This window comes from Hypanus sabinus, chromosome 20 (genome assembly GCF_030144855.1).
Source record: "Hypanus sabinus isolate sHypSab1 chromosome 20, sHypSab1.hap1, whole genome shotgun sequence".
In the NCBI taxonomy this organism is placed as follows: domain Eukaryota; kingdom Metazoa; phylum Chordata; class Chondrichthyes; order Myliobatiformes; family Dasyatidae; genus Hypanus; species Hypanus sabinus.
In genome coordinates this window covers 42,079,005-42,094,453 of record NC_082725.1, presented here as the reverse complement: position 1 = coordinate 42,094,453, position 15,449 = coordinate 42,079,005, and the positions used below count along the sequence as shown (strand labels likewise).

At 39.0% G+C, this 15,449-nt stretch overlaps 1 protein-coding gene across 1 annotated transcript in view; it reads right to left on the bottom strand.

Annotated features, from left to right (window-relative positions):
- LOC132378462 (ankyrin repeat domain-containing protein 33B-like) overlaps positions 1 to 15,449 on the bottom strand; it is a 49,486-nt gene that overhangs the window by 18,569 nt on the left and 15,468 nt on the right. The window lies entirely within an intron of this gene.

Below are 15,449 nucleotides of genomic sequence, written 5' to 3'. Positions count from 1 at the left end.
CCACCTATGTTAGATGTTAATGTTTTGTTTCTTCAAAACATTAAAGCAATTCAAAGGAAGACGCAGGAGTCCAAAATATGAGTCTAACTTTGTGTTTTAAGTGAGGTATGCACGTATTTCACATGGTAGCATGATGACATTGAAATATTAAATAAACAACACTTCTCCCTGCTTAGCTATAAGCTCTAACTCAATATAGAGTGCATCTCAACCATATACGCAGTAAATTATATTATACAATTCCAATATAGAGACATCCACAACATAGTAAATCTTAAATTGTCCCCCCTCAGGCTTAAAGATTCAATCGCTGTGGAGGATTTCTTACTCTTATGAGATAACGTCATTCCTGACAAGAGAGGTCTCTCTGCTTGGCAGGTGAGACTTGTAGCTGTGGAAACAATCTCATGTCCTGGGGCCTCCTCCACAGTGATTGTAGGAATTGAGTGCAGGAAGTGAGTCTGACAGCTCTAGATACCTTTCTTCTCCTTCCTTTTTCTTCTGCTGATTTGTGCATCTTGGCCTTGGGAAGGTCCATTTCATTCACTGGAGTATTCTCTTAATAATCCTTCTATTGATCTATCTATGAACTGACCTCTCTTCTTGGTTTCCTCAATCACAACATCATCTGATGAATCTTTCGTATCTCCATTGACTCCCTTCTTTTTGACCTTCCATTCATCCAGCTGGACTCTGGTCTTGGCAATTACTTTTACAAGCAGATTTCTGTTTCCCACTTGAAGTTCATGCAATAACCTTAATGCACGCAGAGTATATTCTGGTTCTTTATTGTCACAAATGCCGAATGCTTGCAACATTTCTGATATTTCTTAAACCCTTTTCCAGCTTAAAACCAAGCCACATTTTACATATAACTACCTGATTAACATGTCAGAAGCTTTCTCAGATATGTTGCCTACAAAAACTGTTGTATTCAGACCGCTGTTTTTGTCAGTTTCACACTCCTTCTGAGCAGCATGGTCCTTCCTTGGTCCAATATACTTTCCAACCAGAGGCGCCAACACCCATTTGCCCTCTGTTGGGCAATGGTTCATGGCGTACAACATGGAGACAGTTGTAGCATCATCCAGTGCCTTTCCTAATATATTTTCAGTTGACCCTGTTGCAGGAGATAAGACCATGAGACTAGGAGCAGCATTAGGCCATTCAGCCCATCAAGTCTGCTCCGCAATTCCATCATGGCGGATTCCAGATCCCTGCCTTCCCGCTATATACTTTGATGCTTTGACTGATTAGGAAAGGATCAACTTCCGCTTTAAATATACCCACAGACTTGGCCTCCACTGCAATCTGTGGCAGAGTTTTCTACAGATTCACTGCTAAAAATTCCTGCTTACCTCTATTCTAAAAGGTCACCCCTCAATTGTGAGGCTGTGCCATCTAGTTTGGGATATGCCCACCATAGGAAACATAACTTCCACATCCACCTATCTAGGGATGTGGTATGCAAATATTGGATGGATCTCCAATCAAGTTGTAATTATCTCAGCCACTCACACCCCCACAATGCTGGTCCTTTTGTTTTTACCACACAAGCCCAATGTGCCTTGTTGGCTGTATTCCACTGTCATGAATGTCATTCCCACGGGAGTTATCTTTTCTCCAGTATAAGTTCTTAGTTGAATATCTGCAGGCTTCAGTTTTGTATTTTTGAAATGCCATTCAAACTCACTTTGAGGAATGACTGATGCAGCCGAGCCAGTGTCCAATTCCATTTTAATTAATTTGCCATTCATGTCTGGTGCAAGCCATATTACTTGTCTATTGTTAATTTTCACATTTGCCGTTCAAATCTCAAGGCAACAGTCCTGTGTCACTCTCATCATTATCAGAGTCTTTCATCAACAGCATGCAGATTAACGCTCTTTTTGAAACTACAACTTTGCCTTTTGTCTTTCTCTCTTCTCCGTGCAGTCCATTTATTTTGTCTGCCCTACAAGCTCTTTGTTTTTCCTTTAAACCTGCATTGGTCTGGTGGGTGTGAGCTGCTGCAATGGTAACGATAACACAATTTGTATGGCTAGGCCGGTTACTGTTTCAACTTTGCTATTTTGTTCATGCTCACTTTTATTCTGGCCTGCAACTCAATTGAGTCTGCCTGCTGTTTCCATTGACACAGTTCTTTCAACTGCTCTTCTCAATGCAAGTTGTGCTTCAGTTACAAGCCACCTTGACTACTTTCTTGTAACATTCTACAAACAAAACGATCTCTCAGTGCATCATTAAGCCCATTACTGAACTGACAATGCTTAGAAAACCTCTTCAATTCAGCCACATACACCCAAATGGACCTCTCTTCGTTCTGAGTCTGCTTATGAAATCCAGGGAGTTCTGCAATCAACAATGGCTTTGCTTCTAAATGTTCCTGCATTACTTTCGTAGTATCAGCAAAGCTCATTCCTGCTGCAGCAGTCAAACTTTGAAGTAAACTGTACGTACTTCAGAGTAAATTGCAAAAAAAAAATACTAACATGCAAAAACTGATGTAATTAAGCAGATAAAAAAAGGGAACGAGGAAGATTAAAGAACTGGCAACTGCTAAAAGCTGCAGGAGGAAATGAAGCATTTATAAGCAATGTAGAAGCCTTTTTTCAATATTAAGTAGTTATTTTTTCTCACAAAAGTGTGGAGCCACTAAAATTTAAGGGGTCCAACAAAGTAAATTAGATTGGAAAGGCCACCGATATCCTCAAGCAAGGTCATAACCAGCAAGGAAAAAAAATGAGCAAAATAAAGAATCCAACTCACAGTCAAGTTTTCAGAGTCCAGTTTCATCATTCTATCTTCTTAATCATGTATTACATTCACTTTCATCAGTTCTGGCATCCCTCCATGTCACTAGTATTTAAATCTATTATACTGGCTCAGATAACTTCAGAGATTAAAAAAAAACTAAAAAATGGAAATGATAGCAAAATTGAAATGCTGGAACTTTTCAGCTGTCCACATCAGTTTAGAAAAAGATAATTTAAAGGGGGTAATAAAGTAAAACTGGGGTACAAGAGGTAGAACAAAGGGGGGGGAATAGTGGGAAAATGGTAATAAAATAACAGAAGAGATGACAGTGAAGACAAAGTTGGCAACAACAAGAGAAATTACACACAAAAATACCTTGAATTAAGATCCTTGTTTTCTGTAAGGTGCACTGCAATTCAAAACATCTTTTCAGCAAGGAGTCATTGGTGAAGGCTAAGATGATTGCCTGATCTTTCAAGCTTTTCTCACTGGTCATTATTTACACATTTGGTTTCACCTTATACCTTCAGATTACGAACTTTTGGACCTCCCATAGAAACGTTTCTGGAGGCCAGTGGGATGGATTTGCTGGCTGTTGTGAGACTGTAAGCATTTCCTGCTGGGTGGGATCGTAGCAATCGTGCACATCTTTTCTCACCTCCCTCACCCAGTTTCATTATAAAGGGGGGGAGGGGGGCGCAGGGAAGTCTGTGTCCAGCAGGGCTGAAAGCTCAGAGCACTCTCTCACACTCACCAAGTCAATAATTTAATTTCAGCAAATGACTCGAGTTGGTAAATTGTTTGCAGCTGGAATTTTCCTTGGAAATGTTTCAAGTTATTTTTAAAAACTTCACTTGTTTTCCCACCACTGCACAGTCATTTATGAACAATAGGATTTTTTTGATGTGAAACTTAAGAGAAAGCTACATCAGCAAAAACCTTAAATGTCCAGTGAGTGATAAAATAACAAGTTACTGATCTCTGTCACAGGGAAAGGATCACAAGTACATCCAACTCAACCTTAGATTAGTAAGGCAGACATAAATCAGAAGGTGAATCACATGCTATAGATGAAAGTGAAAGTGTAATATGTGAGTTGACACCTAACCATTTAACCAGTAGTGTGCTGCACTGTTGGAATACAATCTATTGAATAAGATGTTGAACTAATGCACCACATGTCCCTATAAAAAGATGCAAAAGTTCTCATGGCACCACAACAAACAGAACTGTGGAGGTTCCTGTATGATACCAGAAATGGGCAGAATATGGACACAAATGTAGATAGCCAGCAACTTTTCACTGGAGTGGAAAGGGATAATAATTTCAAGGTGATTGGAGGAAAGCATAGGGGAGGTGTCAGAAGCAGGTTTTTTTTTAAAGCATGGAGAGTGGTGGGTGCATGGAATGCCCTGTCAAGTGTGGTTGTAAAGGCAGATACATTAGCTGTATTTAAGAAATTCGTCAATGGGCACATGGAGGATAGAAAAATGAAACTTTACGTAGGAGGGAAGCATTAGATTGATTTTAAAGCAGGTTAAAAGATCGGTGCAACATCATGAGCTGAAAGGCTGGTACTGTGCAGTAATGTTTTACATTCTATAAATCAAATGCTGGCTGTTTATGGAATTACTCAAGTAAATACAAAATAGCTGGGTCCCTGGGATTTTTTGTTTATAGTCTCCTGCTAATCTCTCTGCCTGAATTCATCTCCGACCATAACCCCTGCTAGGCATTCAAATTGCAGAGCCCGATTTTCAAGTTTTCTGCAATAGTACTCACTCAAAGGATCTCTTCAAATTTCAGTTTGATTTCCTGACACCACAGGACACAGAATTGTCTTCCTGCTGTTTTATTTAAATTTATTCAGAACACTTAAGAATCTGCAAGTGAGGAGCTATTTCAATTATTATACCACTGCTGGTTGAATAGTTTCAAAGCAACAGAATATGTAGAAGGCACACAGTGACAAAAAAAATTAAGGGGAAAATTAGATTTATCTTCACTTGAGTACTCTATTATTAGTAAAAATTATAGCAAAATCAAGGAAGTATGTAAATATTATATCTGATATAGATGGTTGCATTTAAATTTGAATTTTCATACTTGAAAAGCAACTCATGGGGAGTTTGGCATGTTTGCCATACCCCAACTGTTGATATTTGTTCAGAAAATTTAACTTGGAAATTCAACTGTAACTTACCAGCAGCAAAATAAATACAGCCATGGGCACATCCTTAGATAAACTTGCTTACCACGGCATAGCATAAAGTGCCTGGCTTTAATAAAGCATCATTTTACCATGATAAAACAGTCAACCTTTTCATACCAATATATGGAACAGACTATTTTTGTTTTAATATTGTACCTGAATTATACATTGAACAAATGTATTCTTTATCATAAATTTTGTTGTAAAAAACAAAATTGACCACGAAGATTACATTGTAGAACATAATGCAGATTAGCCGTCTTGCATCATTCACCACTGATTAAGCTAAAAGTAGACCCTATTAGAGGGACACTGAGGGTAGAATCTAAAATAAGAATTTAGCTAATGGTTATAATCTTTCAGTTAATTGCTATTAGAACTTTAAGAAAGGTGGTAAGAGATATTTGCTTTCCACACATTATTGTCTGCCCACAGTATTGCATATTCATTAGAGGACACACAATTCATTGCTAAAACTTAGAGATAACTTATTCCAATTCCATCCAACCTGTTAGTGAATTTTGTAAGTTATGTTTCGTGGGGCATTGTAAACAAATGTGTTCAGAATGCATCCCTGCTTTTCCATATCCACAAAAGACATTTTCCTTCAAAATATCAATCACAAAATACCAAGAATAGCTTTAAAATTCCAAGGATCATGGAATGTACCATCAGAGTTATGCAGAGAGAACAGAAAAATGATGATTGTTCTCCTTAGAGGGGATTAAATGGTTTCACAGAGGGATTCAAACTACTAAGGCTTTAGGCAAAATAAATCAGCAGAAACAGTTTCTAATGCCAGCTCGGAGCTCATAGTATTTTAAAAAAACACCAAGAACCTGACAGGAAATGATTCAATCTGAAGACTCCATATTCCCGTTCTGTCACCTCTGCTCTAGGTCATGGTATATAATACATGCTAACAAAGCAATTGCAATGTTTGAGAGCATGTTGGAAGGAACTTTTAGGATATTGTTGCAATTTTAGAATCTCAGGCCTTTACTTATTATCAAACGGGAAAAGGACTCACAACAATAGGACACGGATTTAAGCTAAATGACCAAAGGCTGATCCCTTTGCAAAGCATGGAATTATGTTTTGGAGTACACTGGTCAAAAAAGGAGTGGAATTGCATAAATAATTCAAGGAGAAGATTGCAAACCAAGGGGGGCACATCCTGGTAAATGTGATGAACGGGGTAGTTCTTGTGCTTTTTATCTTCTGATTCATGTCTTTTTTATGATGCTACAAAAGGCACTGCATGTGATATTCACACATTCCATTGCTGTACTGTACTCAAGCTGGAGTAAAAATGTTTCTCTCACGGTATTATGGACAAGCTAATTACACCTACAGGAACCACCAGAAACAGCAAGAAATATCTTCAATAACGTTAAACCCAGACTGTTGGCTGCTGTCCACCACTCCTCCAGGCCCCATTACGAGCATGATATATGTTAATACATGGGATTTTTTCCACAACAGACTTGTTGACGGCAGGCTGGAGTTATCTACCAAAGGGGCTTTCAGCTTTCGCAGTTATTTCAGAATTTGGCACATTTGCTTTGTTGTGCAACTTTCTCATGTGCTTTTAATAATAGAATACAATTCAAAATCTGCTGATTATGAAGAGCAAACCGCAAGAGAAAAATAAAACATTTTGTTGTACTTATAACAAAGCAGTAGACCCTTGAGAGGTGAAATATCTGAAGATCATCAAGCCAGAGGTGATTGCAGGCTTTTCCTTCACTGTTTTGTGTAACTTATGTGTAACTTGCGCTCTGTGTGTTGTCTGAATCAATGTATCTGCAGCATTGCGACAAGCAAGTTTTTCATTGTACCGGTACTTCACTGTACTTGTACGAATGACAATAAACTTGACTTGGTATAAAAACATGAATAGAACATTTAGCTCAACAAGCTAAATAAAACAATGGCTGTTCTGTGGCCTTACTACACTTTTGTCCTATATCCGTCAATATCAACATTTAGTTATTGACCTGGCTTCAATGACTTTGCACGGAAAGTTCCAAGCTTTTATGGCACCTAGAAATTTCTTTTCATAGATTTCTTCAAAGAAAAACAGGCCTTTCCAAGCCAGTAGATGTGGAGTTGGTCATAATGCTCAATTCTTGGCCCTCAATTGTTTAAGAATTACATTAATGATCTGGGGGAGAAGCCAGAGGGATTCAAAGATTCCAGTGATATGAAAATAGGTGGGAAGGCATGTTGCAAAAAGGATATATTGATTGAGTGGTTGGATGAAAATTGGGAAATGGAAATTAATCTGGGAAAGTTGTGGTCATACACTTTGGTAAGAGAAATCTAAAAAAAATATAATTGAGCAATAGAAAAATTAATTGAGTGAAGGACAGAGGAACTTGGGTGATCTTGTGCCTAGTTTGCAAAAGATAGTGGGCAAGTACAGCAAGTGGTTAGAAAGGCAAATAGTATACTGGTATTTAGCACAAGAGGACTGGAGTTTAGAGAGAGGAGATATTCTTATGCAATACTGCTGCAATTACACAGGGTACTGGTGAGGCCTCATCCAATTTCAGTTCCCTTACTTGAGAGAGATAAACTGATACGGTAGCTAGTTCAAAAGAAATTAAATGGATTAATTACTGGGATGAAAGGGTGACTAAAATAATTAGATCTATATTGTTGGAATTTAGAAAAATGAGAGGTGATTTAATTAAAACACACAAGACTCTTGATTGCATATTAGTCAGGATGTCAGAATAATATTGCAGGCTAAATATCAAGATGTTTTCGGTTGTTGGAGAATGTTGAACAAGAGGGCATAGTTACAAGATTAAGGATGTTCATTTGAGCTGAAGTGCCAAGGAGCTTCTCACAGATGATGAATTTCTAGAATTCTCTATTTCGAAAGGTTGTGGAGCCTAGATCACTGGGGGTATTTAAAGATGCAGATAAATTCTGAAATATCAGGGAATGAAGAGCTATGGGAAACTGACAAAGAAACAGAACATGAGGCATGCTTGAAGAGTCAAGTGACCTACCCTGCACATATTTAATGTTCTTTACAGTAGATTCTACTGCATATTCAAACAGACCAGGAAGCAGCAAGTGCAGCAATAGATATATTTGGCTTGTGAAACCTCTTCCACTATTCATTACAATCATCACTGGACATTCCAGTTCAACACTTGGTTTCTGCATTCTCCCCACATCCCTTCACATTTTTAACCACTTGTGTTACAAATAAATTACTTCTAGAATATATCAAATGATTTGGCCTTGACTGCTATTTGTGCTAGAGAATTCCACAGTTTCACCACTCTGTGGGTAAAGCAGGAAGGAAAGAAGCTCCAATTAACTTTGTTAAATATATTTTGCAGAACTCTATATTAAGATTGGAAAGTGCACAATGATTACAGTAGGAAGGTGAAATATAAGTTACTTAAAATCAGTTTTATTTAATCAGTCAAATCATTATTTTTTAATGCCAGTATTAATGGCTTGGTATGTAACAAATAAAGAAGTTAATGGTGTTTGAGAAAACGTGATATTTTTGTAATTTTAACTTTACACAAATTCAATCAATTCCACCATAAAAGAGTGCAAACAGCACACCCAATAGAGGAAGGCTAAATCATTGACAGCAACTTAATTATTTTGTATGCTAACCTACATGTGCACGAATATCCCAAAGGTATCATCCACTTTTGGTATATTGACATTGGGAAATCAGAAGGCCGACTGGATTAGTTATGCATTGCTTTTCGCCTATTAAGCAAAGACATGAGGAGAACAGTAAACATAGCAGCAATAAATGAGTCTCACCACTTGTTTCTGTGCAATCATTCCAAAGGTATGCTGAAGGGAAACAATTTACACGTGCATTGAACTACTAGACCATTCCCATACCTCAAGGTGTAGGAACTCGGATGCTTTTCACTTTTACTGTAACACTCAAGGGGATCCATTTTCCTCAGAATGGCCTATAACACCGATCATTGCTGGGTAGAATCATCACTTGGCAACCGCTCAAAGTGGCATTTCCAGTTGTAAATTGTACCTGCATGAATGGCAAGGTTTCCATACCAGATATGTGCTGAATTATGGGTTTTATGGTGCAATGCTCTTTTAGAATACAGCACAAAGAAATTAGCCTCAGCCTAAAATAATACTGTTTAACTGGGCATTTTAAGAACAACTTTTTGACATTCCTTGCTGTATATACAACAATGGAGCTTCCCCAGGCAGACTCCATTCTGAAAATGGATTCCTTTATTTCCTCGCCTACACTTCTTAAGCATGCTTCCTCCTCACAATACTGATTACCTTGCATACACCCTCTAAGTAACCCAAATGTCCCCAGCCCATGTGCTTAACCTTAACATATCCTGGTTAGATCTTAATTTGACTTTCCAACCTGAACCTATTTCACAATCAATAGCCTCATCAAGGATGTAGCAAAGCTGCTGGTGGAGAGGAACCTATAGCTACATTCACTCAGCTACTTCCTGAGATGAGAGGGTTGGTGTATCACAAGTAGCCAAATATATTAGATCCTTGGGAGTTTAATAGAGGCACTTCTTACAAATATGCAGACTGCTGGTGAGGAAACCTCACATACTGTGAAAAGTTTTGGCCCACTCAACCAAAAAGGGTCATAGAGACATCTGAGTCATTCCAAAGCAGATTCACCAGGATAATCTGAGGTGAGAAGAATGTCATAGATGGTGTGAGTTTGTGGTCTTTGGGATTTAGCAAAATGACAGGTGAACTAACAAATAACACATAAAATCCTTAAAAGACTTGACAGAGCAGATGTTGAAGTGCCTTAACTAATGGAAGAACTACAAATAATGGCACATTGTTATAAAATTATGACATGAAATGTGTAGAAATTTTGCAATTCTCTTTCCTTGAGGGAGGTGGAAGCCAGATCATTAGATTGTTTGGGTCAGCATAGATAAAAACTTGAAATAACAAGGAGTCAACAATTACAGGGAATTACACAGAAAAGGTGTTGAGGCTAGCGTTGATTCACCATGTGAGTTAGGCTTGAGAAGCACAGTGGCCTACTCCCAACCCTATTTTCTGTATGCTCTGTTCACTTCCTAACCCATGCCCCTGGTCAAGATCCTGGACTGAGGTCAAACCACAGTTCATCTTCTCTGGAAGGAATGTGGACCAGTGCATTTAACTGGACTGGGTTGAGTCTGAATTTTAAATGGCAACTGTATATCCAAAATTGTTATTTGCTGTGCTGTTTAACAATGAACAACATAGCACAATGGGTGCTCAAGATTTCTAGGAATGGTTGAGGAAATATCAATTGCAAGCAGTAGCTGTCTAGTGTCTAGTGGTGCTTGGACTTCAAAGTACTTAGAACAATCATGTTTTATGCTCCAGTAAAAGATTATGTCCAAGAATGTTTTTGGACCTAATAGGAGACTACCCATTGACACAAAACAACGAATCTTAAATCAAAATCAAGAACGTTAACATAAGAAATAGGAGCAGGAGTAGACCATCTGGCCCGTCGAAGAGACCAGAACTGTAGAGTTAATTTGTGTGGATTTGATGGTGGAGCAACTAGTTCAATCCGAGCCTATCTGAGGGAGAACAAACTTATTCTAGGATCATGAGTAACGAACGCCTTTTAAACATTACTACCATAGACCAGTATCCTAAAAAAACAGCATTTTCTGCAAAACAGACCCAACCAGTTCCCCTCCACCAACCACCCTCCTTAATCTAGCAGAACTGGTTGGTCCTCACCCTCACCAATTTCTTTACTTTCCCCAACTTTCTTCAAACCCAAGGGGTAGCCTTTTTGAAGGCTATGTGGAGCTATCCATCTTCCAAGCCTTCCCTTGTAATGCTTCCCAACTCTTTCTGCGCTACAATGACATCTGCATTTAGTGCAGTTTCATGCACCCATGACTTTGCCTCCAACTTCCACCTTGTCCTTAAATTTATTTGGTCCATTTCTGACACCACTCTCCCCTATCTTAATCTCTCTGTCTCCATCTCTAGAGGTGAACTGTCCACCCATCTCTCTTATAAACTCAATAATTCCCATGGCTATCTAGTCTTCCCATCCTGTGTTCTGATGTCTTCCTTCTTCAAAGGATGGGGTTTTACTTCCTCCACCATCGATGCTGCCCTCACCTGCACCTCCTCCATTTCCCAAACATTCAAAGGGCATGCCCTTTTCTCACTGTTACCATCAGGCAGGAGGTACAGAAGCCTGAAGGCACACACTCAGTGATTCAGGAACAGCTTCTTCCCCTCTGCCATCCGATTCCTAAATGGATATTAAAGCTTTGGACACTGCCTCACTTTAACATACAGTATTTCTGTTTCTGCACATTTTTTAAAAAATCTACTCAATATATGTAATTGATTTACTTGTTTATTTATTATAGTTTTCTCTCTCTCTCTCTCTCTCTCTCTCTCTCTGCTAGGTTATGTATTGCATTGAACTGCTGCTAAGTTAACAAATTTCACATCACACGCTGGTGATAATAAACCTGATTCTGATTCTGATGCTAGTGCATCTTCCTGCTGCCTCAACAGGGATAAAACTCCATTTGTCCTTACTTATCAACCCACAAGCTTTCGCGTCCAACTCGTCATTCTCCGCAACCCACCATTTTCTGTGGGATCCTACTACTAAGCATTTCTTTACCTCAGCCCCAATCCCTGCTTTCCATAGTGATCCCATCCATGATTCCCTTGCCCATTCGCCTCTCCACACTAAATTCCCTCCTGGCACATATCCCTGCCAGCAACGGAAATGCTGCATCTGCGTATTCCTCCCTCACCTCCATTCAGGGCACCAAACAGTCCTTCCAGGTGAGGCAACACTTCACCTGTGAACCTGCTGGAATCGTCTACTATATCCAGTGTACCTGATGCAGCTTCATCTACAGTGGTGAGATCCAATGTAAATTGGAAGGCCACTTCATCGAGCACCTTTACTCCATCTGCAAGAAGTGGAATTTCCTGCCAGCCAATCTTTTTAATTCCTATCCTCATCCCATTCCAATATGCTGCTCAATACCATGATGAGGCCACTCTCAGGGTGGTGGAGCAACACCTGATATTCCTTTTAGGTAGGGTCCAACCTGATGGCATGAACATCAATTTCTCCTTGTGGTAATTTTTCTCCCTCCCCTTTCCCTCTTCTCATCTCCACTTTGGCTTCTTACCACTTCTGCTCAGCTGCCTATCACCTCCCCTGGTGCTTCTTCTTCCCTTTTTCCCATGCTACACTCTCCTCTCCAGCTTTTTACCTTTTCCAGCTATCACCTCCTCTACTCATCTGGCTTCACCCACTATCTTCTAGCTTGTTCTCCTTCCCCTTCCCCAAATCTTTTTAGTCTGACACCTTCTCCCTTCCATTCTAGTCCTGATAAAGGGTCTTGGCCCAAAAATGTTGACTACTTATTCAGTTTCATAAATGCTGCCTGACTCACTGAGTTCTTCAAACAATTTGTCTGTGTTGCTCTGGATTTCCAGCATCTGCAGAATATCTTGTGTTTATAGTTTGCAAATCTGTTTTGTTTTGCCATTTTGGTGGAAATACAAATGATTGTCAAGAAGTGATCAGAGAAAGCAAGTGCAATAGTATATTTAGAAATAACCCTGCTAATATAAAGTGAAAAATTAAAATCCCAAATAATGTTTATCTCTGAAAATCATACGCTTATGTTATTTTATCGTACAAAGAAACTTTTTTTTAAATAAGGCCAAACTGTTTAAAGAGAATCTATGTATATATATATTCTCATTTCCATACCTTCATCATCAAGTCTTCCCTTTCCTTCCCAGTCTTTTCCATCTCCATCTTTGGAGACAATCAAGCAACAGATATCCACAATATGCCTATGGCTACCTTCACAATATCTTTTCACCTTTTTCTTTTCCAAATAACAACTCAAATCAATTGTTAATTTTTCCCCATTACATCTGTTCTACACCAATGCTTCAGATTTATCATTTATTTTTCTCTACCAAGAATTTCTCTCCATCTTTGTTGACTAACCCTCAACTTTGCCAAAGCAGGGAGGTCAAACGTATATTACATGGAGAACACATCCATTCAATTAGCAAGCATGACCCTGGACCCCCAACTATCCATTTCCAATTCTCCATTTTACAGCCACAGCTGAACCTTCAGTCTCTTACAACACTTCACTGAAGCTCAGCAGCAGCTTGATGAAATTTATCTTGATAAGAAACCTTTCAAATTCACCTTACATTTGAGTTTAATATTTATGCCTCTCAATTAGTAGTGCTAAAGGACCACTGGGCCAAAATATAACCCTGTCTCTCTCAGAGAAGAGTACAGCCCAACTTGAATACCTACATTATTATCTTTTTTTTTATTATTTATGCAGTACTTTGCCTGTGGAGGTGGTTAAATGCATTCCTGGATATTTCATTGTCTGGATGAAGCAAAAGGAGACCAATCTAATATTTCACATTTTCATTACAAGCAATAAATCATAATGTTCACGAAACAGAACAACGCAAGTTCTTTTTTGAAACAAGAATTTTTTCTCTTGCATTGCTCGCTGAATTGCCCAGGAGATTAGTTAGTTAGTTCCCAGGAAACAGAAGATGATTTTAAGGGGCTGGTAATCCAAGAGACAAATCAAATGTCTGCATCATTATGATCACTGATAAACAGTGAAAGCTGTAGAAATTTTGTTGCTTCGTAATTGTTGCTACGTTACTAAACTCAGCTTTACATGAGAATAATTGCTTTGCTAACTCTATCTGCCCTTTATCACGAAAGGGTCTCAAATTCTCAGGAGAAACAATAGACTACAGATGCTAGAAGCTGAAGCAAAAATATAAACTGCTGGATGAATTTGGTGGTTCAAACAACATCAGTGGAGGTAAAGGGATGACTGACATTTCAGATTTAGACCTTGCAACAACAATTTTAGCAGAGAAAGAGTTGTGTAGGGGTTCCATTGTGGGTTTGCAACAAGGCCTGTTCTACACAGCAAACAAAAAGACAAGTTTAACTGAAGCCCATGACAACACCTTTCGTTTGTGGTTTGTGAGCCAAATTGAAAGAGGTTGGTGAAAGTAAAAAAACAAGTTCTGCTAAGCAGACGAGTGTTAAAGGGCAAAAGGTTGTACCTTTGTTCCAAAAAAAATCTTACCCTAACATCTTCTTATTGGGAGAGTTGTCAAAATGGTGGAGGGTGTGAAAGAAGTCCCTGATGTACTTGGGGAAGCACAAAAAGAGGGGGCAGAACAGGATGGCGTTAAGGTAATGGACAGATAGGTTAGGTGGGGCAAGAGCAGGCAGAAATAACAGGTCTACCAGGGCTATCCTGATCATGGATCTTAGGCAAGATTTCGAAACGGACAGTGCAGGGTTGAGGTACTATCAAATTGGTGACTGTAGAGGGGAGATCTCCTAATGTGATGAGATCTGTAGCAGTCTGGAGGCAGAGTCTTGGTGTAGGTTCATGGGTTTTTGTCTGGCGAAATTATGAAGAGTTGTCCAAGAGCTGCTTCATCAGATCGCAAGGGAATTGATGAAGTGAATGAAATCTTCCCACTGAATGGCATAAACTCAGAAAGCTCACTGCCAAGAGTAAGGGCACAAAAAAGGGAAATGTTTTCATGTCCTTGGTGTTTCAGAGCACTTCAAACTCCATTAGTTACAACCCTTACTTCCAAGCAACAATCCAATAAATAATTAGAAAACATAACTGCAAACTATTCTCCTCCTCAGGCCTGCTATCCCACAGTAACAAACTCAGGAGTAATTACTGTTGTGTGAAATTAAGCTATATACATCAATGGCTAGGATCTTGCCCATCAATTCTCCATTGTTGACAACTGCATTCTAAATCTGATGGACCTTAAGGCCTTGGATCATCAAATCAATACTAGCTTTTAACTTGTTCGGTGCTGTTCTACTTTAGCCTCAAATGATACTCAGAATCGGATTCATGTTTAACATTGCCAGCAAAAGTCATGAAATTTGTTGTCTTTGTGGCAGCAGTTAAATGCAATACATATTAATAGAAAAAAATGTGAGTTATAGTAAATATATGTATGTACATTATATAAATTACATAGTATAAAAATTTTAAAAAGCGAATGAGGTAGTGTTCATGGATTTAATGCCCATTCAGAAATCAGATGGCAGAGGAGGAAAAGCTGTTCCTGACTCATTGAGTGTGTGTTTTCAGCTCCTGCACCTCCTTCCTGATGGTAACAATGAGGAGAACAGGGCATGTCCTGGGTAACGAGGATCCTTACTGATACATGCCGCCATTTTGAGGCATTGCTCCTTGAAGATGTCCTGGATACTACAGAGGCTAGTGCCCACGATGGAGCTAAGTTTACAACTCTCTACAGCTTATTACGATCCCTCCCCCCACCCATACCAGACAGTGATGGTAGAATGCTCTCCATGGTCATCTGTAGAAATTTGCTGTAGCATAAGTTAGTCTTCTCTACCATAGAA